This window comes from Dasypus novemcinctus, chromosome 23, assembly GCF_030445035.2.
Source record: "Dasypus novemcinctus isolate mDasNov1 chromosome 23, mDasNov1.1.hap2, whole genome shotgun sequence".
Taxonomy (NCBI): Eukaryota; Metazoa; Chordata; class Mammalia; order Cingulata; family Dasypodidae; genus Dasypus; species Dasypus novemcinctus.
In genome coordinates, this window is record NC_080695.1 from 49,146,343 (window position 1) to 49,156,546 (window position 10,204).

The following is a 10,204-nucleotide window of genomic DNA, read 5'->3' on the forward strand; positions in this document are numbered from 1 at the left end:
GGAGGGAACATTGAATATAACTCAAATCAGCCCTGGGCAGGGCTGTGGGATCTTCATAAACTCACTCCCACTCCTGGATTGCTGTCTCAGTCTGTATCTTGATGTGGTTGAAATGAGATGAAAGTCAGATATTGCTGCTGGGCCAGAAATCCTTCCAGAGGCTTCCCACTATATTGAGGGTCAGAAGCAAGTGCGTCCTCTCAACTTCTGTGCTGTTCTGCCTGTGCCCTCCTTCCCTGACATCTTTACTTCCAGGTACAAGCAGCCCCATGAACCCCCCTTGGAGATAGTCCTGGCCTCGGGACATGCTTCTCAACAAAGTGGCTAAATGTGGATGTCCTGCTATGACTTACACAAAGTGCTTTTCTGTCTTCACCACTCTCCCTTGTGAGTGAAGTCTCCCTCTCTGGACACCATCCCAATGTGAATCTTGCTGATCAACACAGCAGAGCTGGGAAGCACCTGCTCCCCCAGGTAAGCCTCAGGTGAGGCTCTGCCATCAGCAGTGGCCTTCTTAGCCTCCTCTGGCCAAGGTCCCTATATTTATTAGTCAGCCAAAGGATTGTTGATGCAAAATACCAGAAATTGGTTGGTTTTTATAAAGGGTATTTATTTTGGGTAGGAGCTTACAGGTACAAGGCCATAAAGCATAAGTTACTTCCCTTACCAAAGTCTATTCTCTCGCATTGGAGCAAGATTGCTGCTGATGTCTGTGAGGGTTTGGGCTTCCTGGGTTCCTCCCCTCCAGCATCTTACTCCTCTTTCCTCTGTGAGCTTACTTCCTGGGGCTCCAGCTTAAGGCTTCAAAATCAAACTCAAACAGCAAAACTCAAACATCAAAACCCCTCAAATCTGACCTTTGCCATGCCTTTTATCTGTGAGTCCCCATCCACCAAGTGGTGCTGACTCAAAGGCCTAATGATGTGGATGAATCACAATCAAAGCCCCAGTCATAACTCAATCATACCCAGCGACAGACCAGATTAAAAACATAATCCAGTATCTATTTTTAGAATTCATGACCATATCAAAGTGCTACCGTCCCTCTGCCACTGCTTCTTCCCCTGCTGTGCCTTCTCCCAGGCACCCTCTTACCACACATTTACAGAGCTGGCTCCTCTCATCTTTCTACTCACAGTGAAAGTGTCACTTCAATATGTCCTTTGGGCCATGCCCCCAGACCTGATGGTGCCAAAGCCCTCCTCCCAGCACCCTGTGTAGCTTCCTCTATGCCACTTGTTCTTTCATTGAGCCTGTGTTTGCCCTCATGCTTTGGTCCACCTTCCCTTCCAGATGCAGAGATCCTGTTGGGCAGGGGCCACAGGGATTCTTTTCACTCCACATCCAGGACTGAACACAAAGCTTGCTGCAGGGTGAGTGCTCCTGGCACAGTCACTGTATGAATAACTGAGATGTTCTCAGAGGCCCTTTACCAGCCTCAGCCCAGCTCAGATTGTGGAGATGGCTGCAAATGATGGGAGGTGCATGTTGTGTCTGAAATAGGTGGATAGCCAGAAAGGCCTCTGGATGATGCTTCCCAGTTTCCAGAGGCTGCAGCAGGCACAGTGGGCACAGCTGGAGCTGTGGCTGCCTGCCCCCTGCTGACCAGCATCAGCGCTGCAGCTCCTAAGAGGCTACCCAGAGGAGTAAGCACAGAGTTTCTTTGAATATCCTCAAGGCAGCAGCTCTCCTAGGCCCTTGGAAGAGCAGTGGGAAATTGAAGGAGGGCCAGGGTGAATGGACAGCTCCCTGGTCTGTGGATCCCTAGTGGGTCACCCACTGTAAACACCCCAATAGAGGAGGAGACTGAGGCCACCCTTCTGGAGCCACTTCCTCTCTAGGGAGGGGTTCATCCCGGTTCCAGAAGCTCAGAGCCCCTCTGAACCAGGCCTGCCAGTTCAAGGCTGTCCTGGCGATGGCACCAGTCATGTAGGTCCCTGGATCCTTGGGGATCCTCTTGCCCATCAGCTTCGCATCTCTCCCCATCCCCATGTATGAGTCCATGGGCATTGTGAGAAGAGTGGGAGCACTGCCCAGCAGCAGAGCTGCTTCCAGTTTTCCTCAGTTACCCCTGCTCACACCCCTGGGGTCCTCTCCTCCTCCAACCCCAGCCCCATGGTCCACGGCCATGATGGCATGTTTGCACTGGGCCATGCAGGGATGTCAAAAGGAAAACTGCCTCATAAGGGAAATTACTGAGCAGTGGACCCAGTCTTCAAGGGGCCCTCATTCTGAAAGCAAACCAGGAGGAAGGGTGTAACCCTTCCTAGAAGCAAGTCACCCTAAATTACCCTTGGTGGTCTGCGTACCTCAGAGCACCTAGACCATTCCTGCATGCCTCTTGGCCTCAGTTTCCACATGGCACCTGTCTGGTTGCAAGTGGAAGCGCATAAGCGTGTGTTCATGCAGGACATGGAGAGAGGTGCCCTCAAGAGACAGACCTGGAGGTGGGCACAGCCTTGTGAGTCTCAGCAGGAAAGAAAGCAGGTGAGCCTTGCAAGTGCTTCTCCTATTTCCTCCCAAGTGTCCTCACGGAGAGGACCCAGGGCACCTGAACTCCACCCAGTGTCTCACAAATGCCAGCGGGATGTGAGAGGGGCAGGTGGAGCTAAGGGTGGAGGAGGGCAGACCGGTAGCGCTGAGAGTTGGGGGCACTCACGCAGATAAGGAGCCCTCCCAGCCCTCCCTGCCTTTGTCCCCCATTGGTGGGTGAGCAGGCACCCCTGGCATCAAGTCCTCCAGCTCTAGGAGAGAAAGCCCAGCCTCTGATATGGACTCATGTGCACTGCTCTCGCCCGTTCCTGTTCCTGAGCAGGGCCTTGTCCCTGGCATGCTCAGTGGGGTGCTCCCCACTGAAACTCTTGAGGAGCCTTCAGCTCCCCTTCTTTAACCCCCAATACAACACACGCTCCTGAGATGGAGTCACTGGTTTCCTTTTGCGTTCAAGAAACCTGAGGTTCAGGGTTATTGACACAGGCTGTGACCTTCTCCTGCTGTGGGTTTCAACCCCAGTCACCACGACTGCACAATCTGTGCTCTACAGAAGAGCCCGAGGATGTGGGTGGGTTGGAAGAACAGCCTTGCAGGCAGGGGGTCAGATGTTGGCATGGCCTTGGCCAGGTTAGGGCTGAAGGAGGCTCCCGTGAAGCTGGAATGCAGAGTGGGGGAGCACACCAGGGAGGGCTCCTTGACCACAGCACCCAGAATAGCAAGAGCTGGGGAGCTGAGGGGGCACAAGAACTCCCTCCACCCAGGCCTGGGCCACTGAGCACCTGCCATGGATGGGAGGCCTGCCTCAGTGTCTGCTTTGAACACTGAGGGTCCTTCAGTGATCTCCCTGGTTTGACCATGCTGGCTGCAAGTCTCAGTGCAAAGAGTCAAGCAGCTGCTCAGGAAGGTCAGTCCCAGAGAGGGCTTCTGGCCTTTACGTTATTTAATCCTCCTCAGGAGCTCACCAGCATGCAGCTACCAGCCTGGTGATATACAGCTCAGAGGTGGTTCTGGGAATGCCTTCTAAATCTGTTTTCTTTCCACTGCCTCAGTCATGTTCCACTCAGGATTGTTCCACTGCCTCAGTCACTCAACAATCCTTTGCGAAGTGCCTCCTGGGTGTCCAGCACCATGGCACAGGGTGTCAGGCCCTGTCGGTGCTCTGTTTTTGCTGACAACTGGGGAAGGATAGAGTTGGGCATAACAATATGGTAAATGCTAACACAGAGACAAGAGGAAGGTGTGACTGGAACAAGGAAAGTCACCCAATCCAAAGGGGACACATCAAGGCAGGCTTCCTGGAGGAGTTGGCAGCTCAGAGACACCATGGGCATTGTGCAGGTGGTGGGGTGGGCATGGGGCAAGGAGCAGCCTGACTGTTGGGCAGTGTGAGCACAGGTGTGCTGGGCCAGGCCCTTTAGGGCACATGTTCTAGTTTGCCAAAGGCCTTCCGATGCCAAGAACCAGAAATGGGTTAGCATTTCTTATGGGACTTATTTGGGGTAAAAGCTCACAACACCACAAATGGTCCAACTCAAGGCACCTGAACAGGTCCTTTCTCACCAAAATCAGCTGCCACAAGGGGGAGCAAGACGTCTCTGCTGCCTTCTCTGCCTTTCTGCAGCTGCAGGCAAACCTGGCACAGGGCTTGTCTCTCAGTGGGTCTCCTCCTCAGTCTCGGCATTGCAGGATCAAATATGGCGGCATAATTTTCCTGTGTCTTTCTATGTATCTCTGTGTTTCCATTTATATCAGACCCAGCAAGGGGCAGAAGTTCAACCTGAGTCAGGCCTCACTGACATAGTCCAAACCAAAGGCCTGAAGCAATCTTGTCAAGTAATCTAATCAGAGGACTCTCAAATGCTTTTAATGCAATCAAAAGTCACCACACCCATGAGAATACATTAGTTTAAAAATACAATCATTCTCCTTTTGGGATTCATAAAATAATTTCACCCATGGGAATACATTAGTTTAAAAATACAATCATTTTCCTTTTGGGATTCATAAAATAATTTCAAACCACCATACCATGACTGAAGTTGGACTGTGAGGAAAGGAGGCCTTGACCATTAAGGATGGACCTGAAGATTAAGATACAGTGGCCCATGGCACGTGGGGCTGCGAACATCTGTACCTGTCATTCATTAAAGTGGTACTTCTCAAATGTTAAAGCTTCAGTGCCTATAAAACGTTGATCTCTTCTGACACTGGTCTTTACAGAACCTTCAGACATGTTCTTGGGGCAGGCCTGAGGTGTCCCAGTTGGGATTCTGCCTCAACAGCACTTGTTGGCTTAAATTACAGAAATTTATTGGCTCAAAGTTTTGGAGACTAGAAGTCCAAAACCAAGGCACTGGCTGTGCTTGTTTTCTCTGAGAGTCTGTAATATTCTGCTGTGGTTTGTAGATGCATTTCTATCTCTATCACATGACAATCTCTCTCTTTCTCTCTCTCTCTCTCTCTCTCTTTCTCTCTCTCTCCCTTTCACCCTCCCTCTTTCTCCTTATCTTCCCCCCCCATCTCTCTGGCTTCTCGTGGTTTTTGGCTTGTGGCTCTATGTCCAAGTTCCTTTGTTTGTAAGGTCTTCAAGATCCTACTCACAAATGATTCCACACCTTATATAATATTAGGACCTTCAAATGTCCTATTAGTAAATGGGATCACACCATAGGAGTGCTGATTTCTTTTGGAGTCCGAGATTCATTGCCCAACAGATGCTTGCACAGGAAAATGCAGTTATACAAAATGGCTTGTAATATCATCAGGTGACCATGAAACCTGCTCAAGGTTTTTTGGGTAAATGGGTTTCTAACCTGTCTATTTTGATTTTTGTCCCTATATTAAAACCACTGATTCCCAGGTTCCACCCCATATTTCTCAAAGCAGCTTCTTGAGGGCTTGATCCCTGACACCTGTCATTTTACACAGGTTCTCCAGGTGACCTGTGGACATGGTTTAGGGCACCAGGGGACCAATCAGAAAGCCTTCCCTGAGGACATGCAAGGCCTTGTGTCCTTCTGGCTCCAGCTCTCTTCTCTAGCCCAACCAAGGTGGATGGTGGGCAAGGGCAGCTGATGTATGATTATTGGGAAGATGAGTAGGGAAGGATGAAGAGGAGGGAGAGACTCTCAATCCCTTGGACAGGACTGAGAAAGGGATGGATATGGAGATTCTAGATTATGTGTGACAGCTCCCTGGGCTCAAGGCTGGGGTCTCCCTGACCATGTGAGTCTCGTTCCCAGATCTAATGAAGAACTCAGGGCAAACCATGCCACATACCCCTACTTTCAGCACATTAGCTGCAGTGGCCCTGGGAAGGCCTTCTCTGAATAGCTGGGATCTCAGCCATGGGTGCAGCTGAGGCTGGCCCTGGCTATGATGTGATGCTTGATGCTGCCTTCCAGCCCTGGGTGGATGGGGCATTCCTTGGAGGAGGGATGCCCTGCATTAGGGCATCCACAAACAAGCCAATGTTCAGCAGGCAGAGCCACTTGCTACCATCGCTCTCTGGCTGAGGCCAAGCAACGTTTGGGGTAGCTTTGGTAAAGACCAATGTTCAGCAGGAACTACCCTAATTTAGTCAATTCTCCCAAATTGTCTTGAGGTCTCAGTGGGTGTGCTGGTGCCAGAGGAGAGTTTTCTATTGCCTTTGGGCACAGGGCTCTTGTAATCCTTTCATTTCAGTATCCATTCATTAATGCAGTGCACATAATTGGAATTATTTTGACAAATATGAGTGATATTGCATATATCAGACTGTTTTGCAAAATATCAACACAAATAAGCTAGAGAGATGGACACAGTAGCAGCTATGTATGGCAGGGGAAGAACTGACAGATTGAGAAGTGATGAGCTTTTGTTTGTCTGATTGATTTTTTATTATTATTATTTTTATTGGAATACGAAAATACTCTAATAATGACTGAAGAGATGAACGCACAACTATGTGACCATACCAAATATTACTGATTGTATACTTTGTGTGGATTTATGCTTTTCAAAGTGCATCAATAAAATTTATTTGTTAAAAATAACATAATCTTTCCTTTTTCTGGAATTCAGAAAATTATCTCAAACTTCCATAAATAATAATAACCACTTTGAGGGATTTTGTTCTCAAACAACTCCCATAGATGCCAGAATGTTCATCAGCTCAATGGCAGCTACAAGCTGAGGGGCTGCATACCCGCAATGCCTGTAGAGACTTACACTCATGAAGGGACTGGGTCCCTTCTGCCCAGGCAGCATGGCCAGTGGGGTTTATTCTTTGCAACCTCCATAGCTGTTTGCAGAGGTTTTGCAGAGGTGGGCTAGGTGTTGGAGAGCAACTAGGCAAGTAGGTTTCACAACACAAAACATAGGCTACAATGGGAATGGGGGCCCTGGCGTTGGGCAATGTGGTGGTCCTAGCCCCAGGGTCAAGGGGAAGGCTGAGCGGGTGCACGGCAGTGTTCTGCTCCTAGTTAGCCTTGTGGGATCGCAGAGTCAATCAAATCTGTTAGAGATCAAGTCTAATTCTCACTCCACTGCCTAGCAAATTCACCTGTGACTTGAAGTGTTCAGGGTGAAACTAAACCATGTTGACTCTAAGTAAAGGAATCGCAGGAAGGAAGAAGTTAGTGCTAGGGCATTGTTTCAGCAGGGGCTTGAGGAAAAGTGCATAGTCTGAGGCATGGACCACGGGTGTGCTGCAGAGTGAGATGCGCACCTGTGGCCCCAGGTCAGGCTTTTTAAAGCATTTCCTCCTCCCCCTTCTTAATGTTGGGGGTGCCCCAGGTGTTTCCTGTTCTGATTGGTTGCCCCCACAGTCAGTTCCCAGGGGGCCAATGGTGAGTACTTTTGAGGATATCCAGTTCTCTCCCATGACCCCAAATGTGATTCTCACTCCAAATGGGGTTCTCATGGCCAGGGTCTGAGGTATCCCTCAGGAGGTTTCTGGGTGGGGTCTCATGGCCATGTGGTCAGCAGGGCCTCAGCTGCCTCCCCCTTTCTCCATACTAACCTGAATCAAAAGGACCATGTACTGTATGATTCCACTTATATAAAATGTAAATATAAACCAATTTATAAAGAGGAAATTACATTAGTGGTTATGTAGGGCTGGGGAAAGAGAGGGATCAAGAGGTGACTACTATGGGTTGTGGAGTTTTTCTTTTTGGAGCAATGAAATTGTTCTAAATTTTTTGTGGTGATCAATGTAAAACATTGTAATTATAATGAAAGCCATTGATTATACAGTTTGGATAATAATATGATATATGAATATATCTCAAAAATATTTTTTAAAAACTGTAACTGAGAGTTAAGAATTAAGAAATAATTGTGATACAAAGTTTATATTTATATTATATATAATTGCAAAAGATCAATATCTGAAATTGCTGAAACAGGCCAGATTTAGCCTAATCCTGCTATTACAATGGTCATTCTAAACAGATCCCACTCCTGTGTATGGTTCTCTAGACTTCTCCTCTCCCTTGTACATACTTACTATTGTGATGGTAATTCAAGAATGAATTTACCATTGTTTATGGTTATTTCAGAGCAAGGCTCACCTTTGTGTGTACTTGCCATTGTGCTAGTAACCCTCCACCCTCCTGTTTAATAGCCACATGGAAAACCTTCTGCCTGACCTCTATTCTGTAATTTCCTCTCCCAGAACCTTGATCTCTGATAATGGTTGTAACTTTGTAACTCTCACTGGTGTGGTACCCACCCCATCATGTCCAGCCCCTTAATGTTTATTAACAAAGGGACCTTTGTCAAGCTCTGCCTCAACTACTCATCAGCACCCCAATGGGATAACATACTACAATTTCTGCAGATGGATGAGGCTTAATAAACCCTCCTTTCCTTCCTAGCTTAATTTCATGTGTCTTTCTCTTCTTCCACATCAAGCAAATGAACCCAGCCAAGGACCACCCCAGCCCCTCTCAACATTTCTCTAAAATGTTCTTAGCCCTTGCCCTCTACCTTGCATCAGCTTCATCCTCACTTGGATTTCTGTTACGTTGCAGGGCAGCTTCTAGGAACAACCAGGGCTATAGGCTTCCCTGAGAGAAACTGCTCTCTTCCCCAAGACATTGAACACTCTACTTGGTCCAAATTAGGTCACATTCTTACCCATAAAACAATCACTGTGGCATGGGAATGTCATTGACAATTGTCTTAGCTGTGGGTAGTGGTAACAATGTTACCAGATTTTGTCTAGGTTCTTGACTATACTGCAGAAATGAATTTAAGGAACACATTGTGTGAGTTAGGACATTAATTTACTCAGTTAGGAAAGTATGAAAAATGGGAGAAAATAACAGGTCAGAGGTCCAAGTAGAGAGGAAGGGGCTGAAAAGTGTTAAAGAGGGCTGATTTACAGACTACAATTCCCCATTATAGGTTATAAATGCCCAAGTTTTACTTGTGTGGCCACATGGCAGAGGAAAAATGGTGAGAACAGTGTGCAGAGGGCAGGACAGGGGTCCACAGACAAGAGAGCACATGAGGGAGAGCTTGGGCTTGGGGCCTGCCTTTTGAATTGTTCCTTATTCCACCCCTTTGCTAATGGCAGGGGAGGAGTTCCAGCTGTTTTCTGTTTTGATTGCTTATTTCTCCCATCAATCACCCAGGAGGGCCCAAAGATAAAGTCCTTGGGGAATATCCAGGGCTTCTCCTGGCTTCTGAGGAAGTCACCTTCTGAGTGGCAGAATCTTAGGGAGGGTCTTCTGCAGCCGTTTTGGAGGTTTTTGATGTCCACGTGGACTCTCTGCCAGGTTCCAGATCCATCTATTGATTCCCTACCTTACTAGCCGGCTTCAACAAGACTCTCCTTGTTACAGCAAAGCCAGGAGTTCTGAACCATAGAAACTCACAACCGGCACCCCAGAAAGGTGGATGAACAGTTTTATGGGCCCAGAGGAGAGTCAATCTCCAAATTCTGAGCCCCATTTTTCAGTTTTCATAGGTTTGTATAGGATTTCAGGTGGGATCAGCATAACTTTTGTTCATTGGCTATTGTGTTGCTAGCTGAAATTTTGAAGCATGTGGGGTTATAGAGGCAGAATGCAGCTGCAAGTTTGCAGGCTGATTTACAGAAGTGGGGCGTGAAGTCAGTCATTTGATACTCTCCTGCAAGGTCATACCCCCACAGGCCAATCCACAGAAGCGGGGGCAGGAGTGACTTGTTAGATATTTTGCAAGGTTATGCTTTTTATTCCTCAACAATCCCCCCTCTGATGCCCCTAATCACTTTTTATAGGGCATCACTTATGCTACATGGAAAAACAACTTCAGGTAGTAAAGCATTCAATAAGAGTCAAGTACACTCTTAAGATTAGTGTCCCTTCAGCTACACTTCAGTCTCTGGGAGCTGTAGCTGCCAGTCCAATCCCAAACAGCAAGCTGAACAGTCCTAAGAGGAGTAGGAACCAAAGGAAATAGGAGCCCATCTAGTCAGGTGATGGCAATTCTCAGTGGCTCCAGGCAATTCTGATTTTCAAGGCACAGTCAGGTACAGGGTGAGTTGTCCCATTGTTTTGTTTCTTCTTGGAGTGTGGCTTTTTAACTCTAGTATGATGAATCCAAGGGCCAATACTTGAAACTCTGAAAGCAGAGGGGGTTACAAGGACAACAGTATGTGGTCTTGTCCAGGTAGGTTGGAGGGGCTCTTTTTCAGGTTTTGTGACACATATTATTAAATAATTGTAACCATGGTAAA

General features: G+C 47.7%; 1 long non-coding RNA gene across 1 annotated transcript; it reads left to right on the plus strand.

The window, feature by feature from the left end:
• The first annotated feature begins 255 nt into the window (after positions 1–255).
• Positions 256–4,657, plus strand: LOC139437415 (uncharacterized). The gene is made up of 2 exons (XR_011647214.1): positions 256–474; positions 1,294–4,657. It is a non-coding gene; the product is annotated as an uncharacterized lncRNA (long non-coding RNA).
• The last annotated feature ends 5,547 nt before the right edge of the window (positions 4,658–10,204 follow it).